This window comes from Marmota flaviventris, chromosome 7 (genome assembly GCF_047511675.1).
Source record: "Marmota flaviventris isolate mMarFla1 chromosome 7, mMarFla1.hap1, whole genome shotgun sequence".
Classification (NCBI taxonomy): Eukaryota; Metazoa; Chordata; class Mammalia; order Rodentia; family Sciuridae; genus Marmota; species Marmota flaviventris.
This window is the reverse complement of record NC_092504.1, coordinates 47,009,735-47,029,397: the sequence shown is the minus strand read 5'-3', so window position 1 is coordinate 47,029,397 and position 19,663 is coordinate 47,009,735. Positions and strand designations below refer to the sequence as shown.

At 31.5% G+C, this 19,663-nt stretch overlaps 1 protein-coding gene across 1 annotated transcript in view; it reads right to left on the bottom strand.

Moving 5' to 3' along the window:
• LOC114102076 (pleckstrin homology domain-containing family A member 5-like) overlaps window positions 1-19,663 on the bottom strand; it is a 64,787-nt gene that overhangs the window by 19,629 nt on the left and 25,495 nt on the right.

Genomic DNA, 19,663 nt, shown 5'->3' with positions numbered 1-19,663 from the left:
TATGTGTGTGTGTATATGTGTGTGTGTATATGTGTGTGTGTGTGTGTGTGTGTGTGTGTGTGATTGATGCCTTAGTTTTCTAAACAGCATTAAGTCAATTTTAAAAGTTTTAATTTCCTAAAAATATGCTAACTTTATTTAACCATTCAATTGAATTGGCATTATGTTCTTCAGGCCATTTTATATATTTGTATCCTGTATCCTCTCCTTGTGTCCTCTTTTGTTTTCCTAGATATTTTTTTATTGGTTAATACTTATTTTCTTCACCAAACTTTACTGTTTCAAATATCAAACTTTTGACTTGACTTTATCCCTGATTCTAGATCTTTTATCTATTACTATTTGCTACCTTTTCTTCTTTCTATGAATTTATTCTGTTTTATCATCAACATCTAAATTGGATATGTCTTTAATTAATTTGTCATCATTTTCTTTTGAAATATAACCAAGTAAAGACCTAAATCAATACTGATTTTTATCACATTTTACACAGTATGAACTTAAAAATATTGTTTTATATTTAGAATTTTGAAACAGCTACATCAATTTAATTCCAATTTTTTTATTTAGTAGTATGTACTATGATAAAGAAATTGAATAATTCATAACCTCAATTTTTCCATCCATCAAACTCATACTTCAGTGAGAAATAGAAACAAAGTAAAGGGGAAACACTAGGAAACGATATTGGACAAATTCTATTTTTATATTGTGTGCATTCATGAATATGTAATAAAGAATCCCACCATTATGTACATTTATAATGCAGTGACAAAAATATCGAAAAATGAAACATAGAAATAGAGTATATGTTCAATCTTTTGGTATGGGTGCTACAATATAGGGGGTAAAAGGTAGCCTGGGCGCATAGTCAACAAATAATAGCCTTTTCAAATAAAGCAAAGGAAATTAGAAAGAAATTCACTTATTGAGAAGATCTTTAAAATGCTTCAAATGTCAATAAAATGGAAACCAAAAATTCTGTTTATTCAACATGATAAATTGTGATGGCTAGGGGTAGAGAGGAATTTTTCAGTTATTTCACAAAGTTTGATATATATTGCCTGTATCATTTAGTCCTAAGTATTTTAGTTTCTACTATGGCTTCTTTGAATAAAGAATTTCTTTGATATGTTTCTTTATTTTTTAAATGTGCATGTGTGCATGTATTGTGTGTGTGTCCTACAAATATGTCATGCAATTAGGGACTATCAGGATCCAAGGTCTGTAGGGGGACTTATAAACATCAGACCCAGAAGAGCTTATTGGTTTTTATTCAAAGGTCAGCAGGCTTGAGACCCAGGAAGAAGCTGAAGTCCTTGCTTAGAGGCTGTCCTCCTTTTTTCTCGGCAGGTCAGTCTTTGTGTTCTACTCAAGCCTTCTACTGATTCAATGAGCTGACCTACATTGGGGACAAAAATCAGTCTACTGATTTAATTAAATGTTAGTGCCATCCAGAAACACTCTTACAAACACAGCTGGAATAATGTTTGACCAAATATGTGGGCACCCCATGACCCAGTGCAGTAGCACATAAAATTAACCATCACACTACTGACTTTATTTCACAATAGTTATAGAATATAACCTCTATGACAAGTGTTTGAAATTTGTTGAAAACATAATATTTATGGCCAATTTGTGATCATATTTCATGTGGGCTTGAAATTATTGTTTTCTCCAATAGGTACAAAGTTTAAATATATATGTGTGTTTGTGTGTATTTTGAATTTGTATGTGAAAAAATATAATTCTGAAAAATGTAGCAAACAAAATACTGTCAGTCATTTTTATCTAAAATTTATCATGGCTAGGAATTTTAGGAACTCAAACCCACAAAAGATAATATTATATTCCTGAGATGTTTTTTCAAATATGTTCTGTCCATTAATAAAGTTTTTTTAAAAAAGCAGTTGAGACAGAGTGAGGTGCAGTGACACATGCCTGAAATTCCAGCAGCTCAGAAACCTGACACAGGAAGATCATGAGTTCAAATCCAGCCTCAGCAGTTTAGCACAGAAGGCCCTATGCAACAGCGAGATCCTGTCTCAAAATAAAACATAAAAAGGACTGAGGATATGGCTCAGTTGTAAAATGCTCTGGGTTAAATCCTCACTATCAATAAATCAATAAATAATTTATAAAACCAAACAAACAGTTCAGTATCTGTCATCTACCCATTTATTCAATACTTTATTCATGCTATTTTGTGGGTGGTCATTTTCTTATTCTCAGTCAAGTGTTTTCTCTCTTTTTTTTAACCCTACATATGGAGACTTAAATGAGGGAAAAATATTCTTATTATCTGCTATCTGAAATTATAGCTATTCCCTGAGGCAAAGAATACAGAATATCCTCATTGACTGGATGGAGAGTTTGATAACTAAATGGAAATAGAGAAAAAAGTAAATTCCCAAGTAATTTTAAAAATTTTCTAAATTAGATAGAACTTTTCCTTCAGCTAAGGTAAATGAGCCTTTCCTACACACAATTTGTTCCTTCTGACTGCAGAATATATCTTCTCAGACTCACATCCTTTTCAAATTTGCTCTGGATGTCAAAATGAACCAGAGTTTACTTATATTCATTTGGTCCTGGTAGGGCTGAGGATATAACATAAATTACCAGGAAGCTGTTGGGGGCAGCCTGATGTAAGTCTTGTGTTGTTATCAATAACATCCTCCATACTAATTTTAAAATGTAAACATAAGCAAGCTAATGAAACACATAATGCTCTGGCTAGTATTGAGTCTCATACTTCTGCGACTGTCATGCTATACCTCACTTGGCAACCACAGTCTCAAGCTGAAAATTATTATTGAAATGCCTTAACCCTAGACCACAATGAACAATTCCATGATTTAATAGCTTTTTTCATGACAGCATTACTGATTCATGTTTATCAGACAGCTCCATCATATGCTGATTGTATCTTTCTGTTTGGAGTAGATACATAAGCATTGCTACTTGTTTAAAAAGAGAAAATAAAAAATCTCTATGTACATATAGATCCCAACCATGACACACAGCTTTTGGAAAATTATTTGTTCTTTTTCAAAAATTTTCATATTTTATCTGCCTAATCTTAGTCATATAAAATGTTATAATTGGCTAATTGCAACCCTTAGATACAAATAAGTATTATATTGGGTAATTTGTTTTCTCACCTAGAACTCCCAGCATTCCCTTTCCCCTTGCTGTGTCTGGGAAGGGCACTCTGTTTGCTTTTGCTTTCAGTACCTTGAGACCTTTCTGGAAGACTGTTGTTATGATTTGGATATGTGGTGTTCCCTAAAAGCTTACGTGAGAGACAGTGCAAGAAGGTTTAGAGAAGAAATTATTGGGTCACAGCCTTAAGCTAATCAGTGAATTAATTCCTGATGAGATTAACTAATTGGTAACTGGAAACAGGTTGAGTGTGGCTGGAGGAAGTGGTTCATTGGGGGAGTGGCTATAGGGTATACATTTTGTATCTGGAGAGCATATTTTTTTCTCTTTCCTGCTTTCTGATCATCATGTAAGGTGCTTCCCTCTGCCACTGACTTCTGTCATGATGTTCTGCTTCATCTCCAGCCCTGAGGAATATAGCCAGCCTTCTATGGACTAAGACCTCTGAAACCATGAGCCCTCAAATAAACTTCGCCTGCTCTACAATTGTTCTAGACAGATCTTTAAGTCACAGTAGTGAAAAAGCTGACTATAACAACTGCCTTACATTTTGGAAACTTCTTTACCTCTTAAAGGATGCTGCTTAACTGATGTGTGTTGGATGCCTGAGTATGCAAGACCCAGCCCCCTCACCATCCCAGCTGTGGACAGCTGTCAGGCATAATCTGCATTCCATGGTATGTGTGCACAGTCATGTTGAAGCCGCTGCTCTGGCACTTGGCCTCAGATGACTTGTCTGCTTTATCACCTCCTTATCCTTCTTCTTCCCCTATCACTTTATTGGTTTTCCCAATACCATTTCCTTATAAATCATCTGCACATGGACCCTCGAATCAGGATTTGCTTCAGTTCACTAAGCATAAAGATATTTAACTTTAAAATTGCAAGTATAAATTGTCTGTAATCTCATTTATAATTTTATGGAGTTTACTCTTCAACTCCCTAGTTGTTAGTTGGGAAGCCTCATTTTCACATTTTAAACACTAGCACAATTTTATGCTTTGTATGTCATTCATAATTTATTAAGTAATAATCCTAATGTGTAGATGATTCAGAGCCATTGCATTTCAGAGGGTCATTTTATCTACAGAACTATAGTAATCCAGACTTGACACAAGATATTACCGAGCACTTTCTAGTGCATACCACAGATAGAGAATCACTTGTCTCTATTGCATTCTATGTGAGAATATGAAAAATTCTTTTAGACTTTCTGATCCTTTTCAGAATTCCTGAACTGCTGAAATAAATGGACACTCAGCCCTGTTAGTAAGACAGGTCATCAGCTAGACATGTCACTAAAAAGTTATATATTTTTTCTTTCTTTTAGTGAATTATTTTATATAGTATATGGGAGATAATTTCTTGCAGAAAAAACAATCAGTTATTTGGTGTTGGCTAAGCTCAGGTATTTATAACTGGAAAATTTGGTGGTTTATTGTAATTAATTCACTCAATTTTTTTTGTATAGAATAAATTACATTCCCCCATATATTTACGTAATATTTATGAAACATGTAGGTCACAAAATATATCTGAGTAAATTATAAATAGTTCAAGGTTGTGAAAGTCATACTTTATCTGATATTTTATATCATACAGATCTGTAAGTTAGTTTTGAAAAATAACAAAATAATTAGAAAATCTAATATGGGGAAAAATACCAATTATAATGTTAAATTTCAATCCATAAACTTTTCTCAATTTTAAAGTATCTCAAACTAAATATATGCATTATTTATGAAGAAAAATAATATGACCTTAGATCAAAATATTGTTGAATAAATGATTTTTTGGTATTAGGTAAGATATTAACTATATTTGAATGAATTACTCAGTCACATCTGTGTTGGTTTGGTAAGCAGAATTCTGAGATATCACCCAATATCCCTTATATACATGTAATCTCTTCCCTGTGAACGTACATGAAGTCCATGAATACCACCACATACCACTCTTCTGATTATTTTTTATTGCACAGAAAATTGATTTTCAGGTTGATTTTCCTTCTAGTATTATTAACTCATTGCTGACCTAATTAATCAATTTTTTGAAAAGCAGAGCATTTTGTCTCATAGGAGCATACAAAGAAGTCAGCAAGATATACTTCTCTTGGCACTAAAGTTGAAGATATGAGCTGCCATGTTTTGAACTGTCTATGAGGATCAAGTCTCGAGGAATAATGCAGAGACTATGGGACCTCAGGGTAACCTACAGCTTATAACCAGTAGAAGTCTGGGTCCTGTAGCTATTAGGAAAGAAATTTTGCCAGAACCCTAGATAGATTAGAAGCAAATTCGTTTTGAGTTAAGTTTCCATTTGAGAATGCTGTTTGGCCAACATTTGGATTTCAGTCTGGTGAGATTCTGAGCTGAAGACCCAAATAACTCTAAGTAATGACTTACTGTAACTAAGTATGTTCTTTTTAGTTATTATATTTAATGTAATTTGTTGCACAGTGCTATGGACTGATTGTTTATTCCCTGCCTGTAGGAAATTAATATACTGAGATCCTAATGCCCAATGTGATAATAGCAAGTGGGGATTTGTGTACATAGGGTGGAGCCCTCATGAGTGGGATTAGTGCCCTTTAAATCCTTCACCCCTTCTACCATGAGAAGACACAGTTTGATGATGGCAGCTAATGCACTAGGAATCAGCCATTCATCAGAATCAGAATCTGACAGCTCCTTGATCCTACAGTTCACAGCTGTTACAACCATGAGCTTTCATCTCTTTTGAATTCATCACTTAACATATGTCTTAAGCAAGGGGTGAGTGAGTTTCATTTGGTTTATATGTGAAATCAAACATTAATTATTCTTCAAGATGATATTTTAGAAACACATTTCTGGAAGTTAAAATATGATCTATATACAATGTTAATTGAAAAAATAGGTTCTAGTCATGTTTAGTGCTTGATTTCTTTTGATTCTACATATGTGCATATGTGGTCATTAACATATACACAAAAAGGTAAAGGGAAATATTCAGTGGGTTGATGGAACTTAGGTAATTTATATTTTCTACAGTGAATATTATTCCTAGCAAGCTAATCAAACTCTGTCTTACTAGAATTTTATGATTATTTAATGTGAATTCTTGGACATTTTCTTTTCTCTCCTTTTAAAATATTTTGATTACTGTTATTTTCATTGAACCACTAAATGTGTTTGTAACATCTGCCATAAATATCAGAATAATACTAGTAAGGTTTACTCTCAAACCACACATTTAACAGAAAGGCACAACATGAGTCCCATGGTACATCTGTCATTTACAAATCAATAGTATGGATGTATTAACACCTCAGCAGTGCCTTTATAAGCACTGGGGACAAGAGCTAGGCAATGTGTACTTGTCTAGTTGACATTAAAATACTGTTTATGCACAGTACACATTTCTTTGTACTGTATTTACATAGCTTAATGGGGTTTTGAAAGGTCACAATCAGACGTGTAGACATTTGGAACTGCGAATTACATACAGAGGCATTGTTGAATTCTTAATTATATTATTAAAAGGTTTACACAAGGTTAGTTTCTACCAAAGAATAGATTGTTCTTGGTATACATTTATTTAAAACTTGTATTTTCACTTATCTTTCAGTCCTCTGTACCAGATGAGAAATTTCTATGCTCCAGGCTCATGTTATAAAAGCTCTGTCTTCCTGAACCATTCTAAGTTTTCCTGTAGTGTATTTGATTTCTTTCTTTACCTAATCAATGATTACCAAGAATTATCACTGGTACAAGATAAATGTGTTTTCTGAAAGTATTATGGGAAAACTTTGGGAACACAATGCTAACTGAATAAAGGTACTGATTATTTTAAATTGTTTTTGTATTACTTCTTTAATTTTCTTATAAGCGTTTAAAAATAATCCCAGAAGAGAACCACAGAAGCAACCAAAGTATCAAGTGACTAAAGAAAAATGACTATGCCAATGGAAATTATACAGGGAAAAATTATACAGGGAATTTATAGGCCACAAAACTAGTAAAATTTCTCCAATCATGGTGACTTTATCCTCTTTTATACTGGTTTCTATTAAAGTATATGTGAGAATAAAGTTTCCTACATTAAGGATAAAATACATTTATTTCCCACAAGGAATATTTTTTTTTTCTTAGTCTAGAAATCTCATAAATTGGAAAAGCACAGGTAAATAAGTCAGGAAGAAAGTGAGGCCTTTCCAAGTAAGCAAATCCTTTGTAACATAAAGAAAAAGTGAATATTTGATAGATGAATTTTCAAAATTATTTTACATTTTATTAAGCTTTGCTTCATGCCTTTATGAGGATTAAATATAATATTTAAGATAAATAAAAATGTTGCTTTAATTCAAGAAAGAAATATTAATGAAAAGAAATTATTTGATAATTACCGAAGGATGGATATATATATATATATATATATATATGGATATATATATATATATATATATATATATATATATATATATATATGTGTGTGTGTGTGTGTGTGTGTATGCGTGTATAAATATATAAAGGATAAACTATGTATATATATGTATGTATGTGTGTGTATATAAAATACAAAGATAGTTAATATGCTGAAGGAAAGAACAGAGACTAAAAGGCTTTTGTGAAATTGAATAGGATAAAATCTAATGAATAAAAAATATATAGCTTTGTATATACTTCTAACAATTAACTACAAAATAATTTAGGGAGATTTGATTGGCAAAAATTTGTGTGAATGAGTCTTGAACATGCATTGTTTTTTTTTTCTCCTCCATTTGAGCCAACAATCTGAACTCCAAGCTGTGCCAGTTTAAACTACATCAGTATAGCATGGTCCTTAGATAAAGTGAGAAATCAACCTTCAAGGCTCTGCCCTGATTATACCACATCCATCCTATTGTCTTTGATTCTGAAAAATTAGTTTACTCTTAGGATAATACAAATGATATTGAAGATATTCTAATTCTTGATGTATGAAAATAGGTTGAAAGAAACGCATTCATTTGGGAAGGAAAGATTTAAAAACACTATGAGAGTTGTATTATTAGAGCACAATACTTACTCTCCATAATATGAAACCTGGTTTCTTGGATTTGATTTAAAAGTACTGGGCAAGTTACTTAACCTTTAGTGAAGATCTTCAATATCCTTTTTTCCCCACTGTCCCACATTTGTAAATGAGTGCGGGGGCATCTATCTTTAGGATAGTTTTTAGTGTTAAAAAAGATGTGCAAAGTTCAAAGAGCCATTCCTGGAACACAGTCAGCACTTGAATAAAAATTGAAGTTATTAATGATGTTGTTAATATTGTTATCATAAAACATTTGGAAAGTTCATATTTAAAGGGAATAAAATACTTTTGAGTTTTATAGGGCAGAAATAATAATGACAGTTTATGTTTAACATGAGGAAGAATTTAGTTCAGTGTAAGATCTCTAAAACAAGATATCATGGTCTTCCTGATGAAGCAATAGACTCCTGTTTCTGGATAATTTTTTTGAATTAATTTATTTTTAATTGATAAATTAAAATTTTATACATTTATCTTGCAAGCATGTAATTTTGAAATATGCTTACAAGTTAGAAACATGTAGAATAGCTACAGTGAGCTTATTTAGCAAATTAATTCATGCAATACCTCACATTTTATCAATTTCATTTTGTGGACAGAACACAAAATCTACTCTGGTCACTTTTTAAGAATATAAAACATTTTTATTAAATATAGTCATCAGGACATACAATAGATCTCTTGAAATTATCCCTTCCATCTAATTGAAATTTTTTATCTTTTGACCAAGAGTTTTCCAACCTGCTGTGCTCCCAACCAGATGATTTTTAAAAGCAGACTCTTAGGAATCATATATAAGGGAATCCTAGAATGAATGTGAAATTCAATTAGATATTCTTTGTAGTTTATTTCAACTTTGAATTTCCTGTGTTTCTAAGATGTTTTAGAAAACCATTTTCTGCTTGAGAAAATATTTAAAATACTAATTATCATAATTTATATTAACTAAAATAATAAATATTGTATTTATTTTACTCACGTCATTAAAAAGTAAATTTGAGGGCTGGAATTGTGGCTCAGCGGTAGAGCGCTCACCTAGGATGGGCGGGACCCGGGCTCGATTCTCAGCACCACATAAAAATAATGGCATTGTGTTGTGTCCATGTACAAAAATAACGCTTGCGTGCGCTTTAAAAGAAAAAAAGAAAAGAAAAGTAAATTTGATGTTCTATGCTGAAGTTATTCCAGGCCTGTTCCAAAACCATATCACTGATGGCTTTGACAAAAAACAAGCAAATAAACAACAACCACCCCAACAAAACCCTTCAAAATGTTGCTTTGAGACTGAGTAAACAGTTTGGCTAACAATTATGAAGGAAATTTTCTATTTTTTTCTGGATGATTTGATAAATCATATATTTAAATATAAGAATCCTCATATGTAAAAAGACTTATATTAACTGTCTACTTTTCTAAGGTTTTTGGAAAGCAAAAATTATATACATATGCACACAAATACACACAAACACAATGATTGTTCACAGGATCACTTGCTTGTGTAGATATTTTCAGGTTGGTCTAATCTAATGGTCCAACCATTTTCTTCACTTATATAAACTCAGTAGCTTTCCTATGGTCATCAAGGAGTAAGATATTTAATTGGATATTTATTGTAAATGAAATATATTATTGCATAAATTAGACAGAAGATTCCACTTTTAATAAAGTCATGAGTCTTTAGCCATAGGAGGGGAACAAAATAATGAGCATATGCTGAATATAAACCATGTGTATCTGTGAACTCACACACATTATTGTCTGTGTTTGTGGTCAGAGAGTACAAATAGAATATAAACTGCAATATATAATATTACTATATATTAATATTCTATAACACAAAATATTAATAATATTGCTACAGTAATATAGTATACTGCATATTATATACACACTATTAAATGTTATTTATAATAGATTAGTGTAATATAGTAAATATAGCTGTATTATATATTATAGATAATGTAGTTATATTAATAGCCAGATAAGACAGATAATATCTAATATCTGCTTAAAGTAACTGTGAATAGTCTTATTATCCTTAATTTGAGTTACATTTAAATGAATTCATTTGAAGAGAATTTGTGATATCAAATTTTTCTATGCCTTCCATTTACAAGATATAGAGGGTAGGTATGAAGCACTAGTACAATGAAATAAGACAAATAAAACTTTTTACCTCAAAACCTAATTAAAATTTTTACAAAAAGTAGTGAAAAACTTTTTATTAATGAGTAAAAAGAATTGAAAATATGCAGTTGCATTTTAATTTATATGTCTACATAGATGGGTTTTTCTCTGTAAGGCAATGAAGATGAAACTAGTGGTTTGGCACCATGCACATTACAGCCAATAAAAAGAAAATGAGCTAACTCCCTCAAAGGGGCATTCCTCTTTTTCTGATTGAGCTCTGTATAATGCTGCTCTGTGGAAATTTTAATAGTGTCACACAGTGGAGCAAGCAAAGGGACTATAAAACCTTGCACCTTGTCTGTGCTTGAACAGTAGTAACCTAGCATTGATCTTTTTGTACTGATATGCTAACCACAGGCACAATTAGGAGATTGAACCTAACTTAACACATGGACCTACCAAAGTAGAAAGCAAGCCAAAATCAAGCTATATACTGAATGCATTCTAAATGAATGCATTTCACATTAGCATTTGAATAAGTATTTGCTATCTATGGTAAATGTTGTCAAATATATGGCAAAATTTCAGAAGCTTATCTGAGAATTACACATTGAAATATCTGCATTGCTATTGACCATAGAGAACTGTGCTTTTTCTTTGAGATGCATGTGGGCAGGTGTTTAATTTGGGATGATTTCCATTTTGTTTTTGTTTTTAAAAGTTCATTATCAGTTTTCCTCATTTAAAAATGCATTAGTAAAAATAAAGCTGTAATTCATTATATAAAAGATTATTAAATAATTCTTATTTTAAGATAAAAGAAAGAAATATATGTTAAAACTATTGTGAGAACTTCTCTAAAGGTTAGGTTTGTTACATTTGATACCAATTAATCATACACACACACACACGCACACACACACACACGCACACACACACACACACACACACACACATATATACACATATAAATATTTTAAAATTTCATTATGAATTTTAGGTTTTCATTTTAATAAGGTTGGCCTGAAAACAATCCCTGTTTATTGGCCAGAAATAATTCAGTGAGATCAATTACTATGAAATTAAAATTACTATGAAATGGAGAAGTTTGAAAATTTTATTAAAAAATGAGACAAAAATCTAGTATTTTCAGTAATAACTGGGTTATATTAGCAATTCAGAAAATTGAAACTCAGAAATTGGTACATAAAAAAGATTAAAAAGCAAACAAATAATTTACTCAAAAGTTTATCTGCAGAAGTAAACACAATCATAAAATATTATCAACATTTCTAACTTGGACCCTGATAACTAAATGATGCTACATTTCTGATGAGAGTTGCATTAATTCTCTTCATCATCAAATTATCCACTTATTCACTTATTTTTGCAACTATTAGCCCATCCAGTTACTAAAGTCTTTATGGGATGGTTAATGTACATAATCTACTATAGTAGTTTGCATACAATTGGCAACATAAGATCCTGTGGTTATAATCATACCCAGTGCAATATGAAATATCAGATTTTCTTATCATGCAACAGTCTCTCCTCCTTGAATCTCAGTTGGCATAACTTGTTTTGTACAAGAGAATGTGGCAGAAGCAATACTGTGACCATTTTGACAGTTCTAAGAATAGGCCTTGAAAGCCTCATGTTCAAGAATCTCTTTTTAAAAATTTATTTTAATTAGGTTTATATGACAGCAGAATGCATTTTGATTCATTGTACACAATTGCAGCACAACTTTATATTTCTATGGTTGTACACGATGTAGCGTATTACCATATGTGCAGTTATACATGTACCTAGGGTAATGATGTCCATCTCATTTCACCATCTTTCCTACCCCCACATTCCTTCTCCATACCTCCCTCCTCATTGTCCCATTAAAGATCCTCCATTTTTCCCATGTCCCCTCCATTTGAATGAGCATCCACTTATCAGAGAGAACATTCGGCCATTGTTTTTGGGATTGGCTTACTTAGCATGATATTCTCCAACTTTTACCTGCAAATGCCATAACTTTATTTTATTTTAATGCTGAATAATATTTGATTGTGTATATATACCACAGATTCTTAATCCATTCATCTACTGAAGGGAATCTATTTTGATTCCATAGTTTAGCTATTGTGAATAAAAATTGATGTGGCTGCATTACTATGGTATGCTGATTTTAAGTCAAATGGTGGTTTTATTCCAAGTTTTATAAGGAATCTCCATACTGCTTTCCAGATTGGTTGCACAAATTTTCAGTCCCACCAGCAATGAATGAGTGTGCCTTTTCCCCCACATTTTCGACAACATTTATTGTCTATATTCTTGATAACTGCCATTCTGACTGAGTGAGATGAAATCTTAGAGTAGTTTTGATCTGCATTTCTGTAATTATTAGAGATGTTGTGCATTTTTTCGTGTATTTGTTGACTGTATATCTTCTTCTGAGAAGTTTCTGCTCAGCTCCTTAGCTCATTTATTGATCAGGTTGTTTGTTTATTTGATGTTAAATTTTTTGAGTTCTTTATGAGAAACCTGTCCAGCTACCATGTGAACAATGTGATTGATCCTGTGAGAAGATGAGATACTCATAGCCCATCTATTTTGACTCTATAGCCAACAACCAACCATCCCTTACAGCTAACTCTTGCCTGCAGACATTTGAGTGACCCCAACCAACTGAATTCAGAGAATTTCCTAGTTGAGCCCAGTTTTGGCAGATCCACAGAATTATGAACCAAAGGTTAATGTTTTAAGTCATTCTATTGGGGTGGATTATTATGCAGAAGGAAAACTGTAGAGTTATGATCATTGAAAAAATGACAGGAGTATAGATGTTTAGACAATGTTACTTTTGTAGTTATTTTCCCGCATTGTCCTTATTGAATCATGTTTTCTGTGTGCAGCTAAAAATAGAGATTTAGAAATTAGCAAGTGGTTGTTTTAGGTCATTTTTTCTTTGCTTTAAATTTAATGCAGCCAAAATGCTGTATATGTTACTATTTTCTGACCTCAGGAAGGGGTTTTCCTTATATCACAAAACATAGTAACCCATACAGTAATTGGAACATAGACTGTGGTATTAAAGAGTTCTAGGGGGAGAAAAATCACAAGTGATTGTTTTGTAGTTTTAATTTTTCAGGTGAAAAATGTATATTTTTAAATGTACTCTTCGTTTTAATTGATAAATTATAAAGTAGAATTAAAATTTTTGTACCCACTGTTTCTTCTTTTTACAATACAACATATATCACACTATTACTGTGCTGTTTTTTTTTTAATGGAATAATGAAATTTTTTTCTTCAGTCCTCCTTAAAAACTATTTAATTCTATTTCAAACTCTGCATAAATGGCAAAAATTATATTTCTAAGGAAATATAATTTAAATTAACATGATAAATACTAAAAGACAAGATTAACCATATTGTCAAATAAGTCCAGCTATCAAATTTTCATAACTAGCCAATAATTTTAATTAAAACTATTTAAAATTCATTAATGTTATTGCAACAATAAATTACAGCAGGAAATATAAAATTTGTGAATGAAAAGTACTTGAACTTCCTAAATATTTGAAGGGTATAGTTATCATAATAATGCTTATTCTAAGTAAGCAATCTAAATTATAAATGAGAATTAATTTCTTTGTATTATCATCAGTATTTCTTATGGTTCATGAATTTATTTAAAAATAATAATAATTGTTATTTTTGTAAGTATTCAGATAATAAGCCAAAGTTACTTTCCTTGTGAAATATGCTAGGGTTAGTAGTGTGTGTGTATGTGTGTGTGTGTGTGTGTGTGTGTGTGTGTGTGTGTATTTGATATTAATGTAACTCTACCAGAGGCTTTTGTTTGCAATATCCTTGGATAGCAACAGATAATATGAATATTTTCAATATATGGTAGTCTCTACTGAAATTCTATTGCAGTTATATTTTCAGCAAACATCTTTCAAAATGATGATAGCAAAAGGGACTTGGAGATTGAGAAACATGGTGGCTGTTTATCTGTGCTTGTGAAGATGCACATGTTTTTATTTATTGTAGAAACAATAAATCTGGGAGTTGTGGCATTTTTCTTTAAGAAGAGATTGATGAGATTTATTCTATTCATTGACAGATGAACTAATTATGATTTAATAAGTTGAGATTTTTCTAAATTCTGAAAGTATTTGAAATAGTTTCTGATTTTAACTTTCTATGCAACATCTTAGTCATTAGATTTATCTGAGATAGATGATTTATAATGTCACACATGTTCCATGCATTTGAATAAAAATAGCTTCATGAAAAAGTACTTTTCTAATTAGTGAGTTTACTAAGACTTCTAATTTGGGTTCAAGTTTATGGATGTTGTGAGTCACATATTTCATATTTATGTTTTAAAATTCTAAAAATGTGAATGTACATCATCCCTTTTGAATTATGTAGCAAATGTTCAAATTTTGAATGGTTTTATTTTGAAAGCTTTTTTTAATGACAATTGGGAACAGATCAAGATCTAAAAGATAATGACTAATTTTTCATGGACTATATTATAGAGTATGTCAAATCAAGACAAAACAGTTACTTGATATAGGGATTTGGAAATGTATGGTTAATAAGTCATGGCATAAGGAGCTAAGAATTATTTGCTATTTAATAGATTATAAACAATAGTTGTCTTGTGTCAATTTTTATTATGTTTAAAGCAAAATGCAATTTTTCCAAAAGTTGATCAAATGTCACCTTTTTTTAAAAGGAAAGTATTTTGAAAAGACTGAATGATTGTCTTGTTATAATTGAGTATCTTCAGAAGTAATTAAAATTCTCTTAGCATGAAATTGAATATAATTCAGTTTTAAGTCCAGGAATAACTTCCCTTGTTACTTGCTTTATAGTTTTATAAATCATTAGATATGTTGATTTTTAATAGTGTATCTTCTGATTTAAACATTCAAGAAACAAATTATTCTAGCACAGTAGAGTATATGTACTATTTAAGTATGAAAAATTATTTAAATTTTTTACATTATCCCAAGCTATTCCCATTACTAACATTAACTTTAAAAAAATAAACATTTAATGAAATATCAGCTAAGGTCAAAGTTGCTTAACTCTGGATCATCTTCATTCAGTGCTATAAAACACAAAGGCTATTTTCATCTCTTTCTCTGTAACATTTTTTTAAAAGAAGAAAATTTTACTGGATTTGCTTTGAAAAATGAAAGTTATATATTTGTGAATAATATTCTTTGGGGCAAAGTGAAGTGAATTTGAAGAAACTAGTCTCTACCCTGCAACAACTCTATGCTAAGGATAATGCCAAGCAGTTTGTTATGTTTGACATAGTTATAAGTGAATTTGTGGTATATGCAATATTTATGCGTGGTTGAAAGTATGAACAATAAGACTTAAAAATACATATATGGAGTTTTGGAACACTGATCGATCTCAAATCATTTTTCTCATGTATTTCTTATTTTGTATTGATAGCTCCTAAACATTTCCATAAAAATTATTCACAGTTAAAAATCTTGAAAAAGGCTAATGATCAAAGGCTTGCTTAAAGTTTTATATTATATTTCACAGCTGTCCTTTAGAGGTCTATGTAAGTATAATGTAAATCATTGGTGGTAGTTTGGTGGACACTTCTGAATTGGTAATAAAAATAACAGTAATATGTGGCAATAATTTTGACAATAATGAGAATGGCTTCATCTAAAAAGTTTGAGCTTTGAATGATCAAAGCACATAATTGTAAGTGAAACAAATTAGAAGCCAATCTCTTTGACACACTGCTGTTTTTCTGCTTTCTGATATCTATTCTGAAGCTTATTTTGTAATGCCACCTGTACTCATTTGTAAATATTCAGGCTAAGACCACATGTTTTGTTGTCACAAACAGGGTAATAGCTTGCACCTGGATTAAAAAAAAAAAGCCCAAGAAGTCTTTGCTAGAAAAAATTCTGCCTATAAAGGGTGGCTTGTCTAGATTCCTTCCCCATACCAAGCCTTTGTGGTTATTTATACATTTTTGGAACAGAAGAGATAAATTCTCCTTCACAGTTATCCAGACAAGACTTAAAGGGTAAAGAAGTTTCATTTTTTGCCTTTCAGCCTACCTACTGGAATCCATCATCCTCAATTCCTTGACATCTTTCTCTCTCTAATATACACATAATGACTGTAAAGGAACAACATGTTTTCTCAATGTAGTTTAAACTCAAGATTCTGAACCTTTAGAGGGGTGTGTGCTGAATATGAAACTGAATCAGAAACATTTCTTTTAATGACTATGAGTCACTGTGTGTTATTTTTGGTTATTTTATCCCTTGTGTGTTTCAAGGTGGAAATGCAATTATCCAGGTGATTGGTCTGTGGGAGGAAATGTTTTAGGCAGGAATGGGCTTTAACCAAAAATCCCCAAGGGACTCAAAAGGGGAACAAAACCATTTCCATAATATTTTCACTTTCCAAATTGTTGGGGGAATGTACTTTCATTATTGCGACTTCTGAAGTCCAATAAGCTGACTAATAATTATAGACAGCTCTGAATAACTCAAGTGGGAACAGTTGCTTCTCACGATTTCCCAGGCAAAATTCTGTGACTGTGAGTTGTTCCATTTTGGTATATATAAGGAGTCACAAATGCTGAATTTTAGCAGGGAATTTATTTTTCCTTATAGAAAACAATGAAAGTGTAGATGAGAACATTACTTTTAAACCTCTTTTACCTTCTTTTAAGTCATATGATATGACCAAGGGGAGAAAGAAAGAAACTTCCCAGATGACTTTCCTATTTTCTTTTGTTAGGTAGCTGATTTGGATATCAGCAACTGAAAAAACCAATCTACGAAATGGACAAACTTGAATGCACTGAATGGCATCCAAGCTGGTTGATGGTTTTCTACAGGGAAAACAGAAAAGCACAGAAGGAAGCAAAAAGAAATATTACTTAATAAAAACACAAAATTAACATACCAGATAAAGTAATCAAATAACTTAGAGTTTAGATATTAACATGCTGGAAATTGCAGGAATTCTTCTAAAGTGTTGCTCTTTATAATTTTGGCTTTGTGTTTTATTTGAAAAAGTAATGTTAATACCAGTTTTCCTTCATAGCATTCTTAGCTGCAGTAAATTATAACAGACTCTGGAGTAGCATTGATTAATCCGAACTTAAGGGTTCATGTCTGGTTTCCTGATCTAGGACCAAGAGGAATCCACAGATGGTACAGAGACAGGCAGGCTTCTCTTACTGGTTAAAGCTATCAACAGGGAGATCACATCTTCCTAACCTTGTATTGTCAATTCTGAACTGAGTTGTTTACAAACTATTATACATTGTGAAATACCATCTACTCAAATGCAGCTGGTTTATCATCTTTTTCCTTCCTCAGAATTTAAAGATGCTTTACTATTTGCTGATAATATACCCTGGTCAATATCATATGGAAACTAGTGACATTGAATTTTTGGAAATTATTGTATTTTAGAGAATACACTGTACCATCTCCATCTCATCTTAAGTGACTCATAAGGATCAAGGTAGGGTTGGTATTGATCCCCAGAATGACACTGAAGGGTTATCAATTAAATGTTTAAATGGATTATACAACATATTGGATGAGTTATGATTGATATGGCATTATATTGAAGATGGATATATATGATATTAAGAACACAATCACTTAATCAGAAATGTTCATTAATGAAGATTCCATAAAATATCCAGGTCCTAAAATTATTTGTGGCTGTTTCAGAAAAGCAATAATAATTTTTTCAGGGTGGGATTTTAGGAACTGAGATATTGAGAAATATCAATTTGATAAATGAGCAGAATAATTCATGGTAATATGATCAAATATCATATCTATAAAGTGAGATTCATACCTATAAAATGTGCAATTATATGCTGTGCATATATATTATATTATCTAATTAGTATATAGTGTTAATAATAATGACATTGTTCAGAGAGTATTTGGTCTGGATGTGTATATTCATTCCTTTATGTTTTAAAATAGCAGTCCCTTTACATATTTATATTATTTGCCTGTTTATTAAAGCCATTTTAATTTACAACCTGCAAAGTTACTTAAGGTGTCAAAACATGAAGTACATAGACACAATGTTAAAAAATTACAATATGAAGTTCCTTATAAGACATTTGTTTACACAAATAGTATTCCTAAAGTCTAATTTTTTAGGCGTCACTATTATTTTATTTTGATAATAAAATTATCGGTTGCCTTTTAGCTTAGAAGTACAGTGCTTTTAAATTAAACATCTGGCCTAATTAAGTCTTCAAGCACAATTTTATTTCAAAACCACTCATATCCTAACAAATTATTGATCTTGATACTTGATAATATCAGGTATTTGGGGGAAACTGTAATGATCCCCAGTGGCTGTATTCATGGTTTCCAACAAAGTGCTGCCACAGGTAGAATTCAGGCAAGAACACCTCTTCATGATTTCAGTTAAATTCCTGGGGAGTTCTTGACCTTTTTCCTGATTTTTCCTTGAGTTAATAAGATGTATGGATAATTTTAGATTTCTGTCATCTGGCTTCCTGGCTGTGTTACTTTGGCAGATTTATGAACCCTCAATATGTATCAGTTTACTGTTGTAGAAAGAAACATCTATGAGCATTGAAGACATCATATGCAATCTGTGTGCTACATAGCAACATGTCCTATGCCTGTTATTACTGCACACTAATATGTTGAAGAACATGTTGGAAACCAGTGGACATAAAGCAATGGATAAATCAAAAGTCTTTGCTCTTTTGTTTCATTTCACATTACTTATTTATTTAGTTGTTATGTACATATGTTTCTATACATATTTTACTTTGGTTAATGTCACCATTGATTTTCCTTCCCTGAATACAAGCCAACAGATGATAGGGACGTAATATCCTGAGTGCCAGAGTAATAGTGGGCATCATTAAATGTTTTCATGGATATCTCACATCTGAATTAGTAGGAAAAAATTATAAGTTCCTGTCAATCCATATTATAGTTGACACTGAGATGACATTATACTGTTCCATTGCAGACCTATACCATCTTTATCTGTGTTGTGACTTTGTCCAACTGCTGCAAACAATAAATTGTAACACTATGCTCTGCAAATAGTAGGTGATAAATAAGTGGTGAAAATTATGAAGGTCTGAAATGCTAAGGTCTGAATATGGTTTGAATGTGTTTTCTAAAGTCTCCAGAACTGTGAAATAAACAGACCTCTTTTCTTTGTAATATATGAAACCTCAGGTATTTTGTCATAGCAAAGGAAAATGAACTAATACCATTTGAAT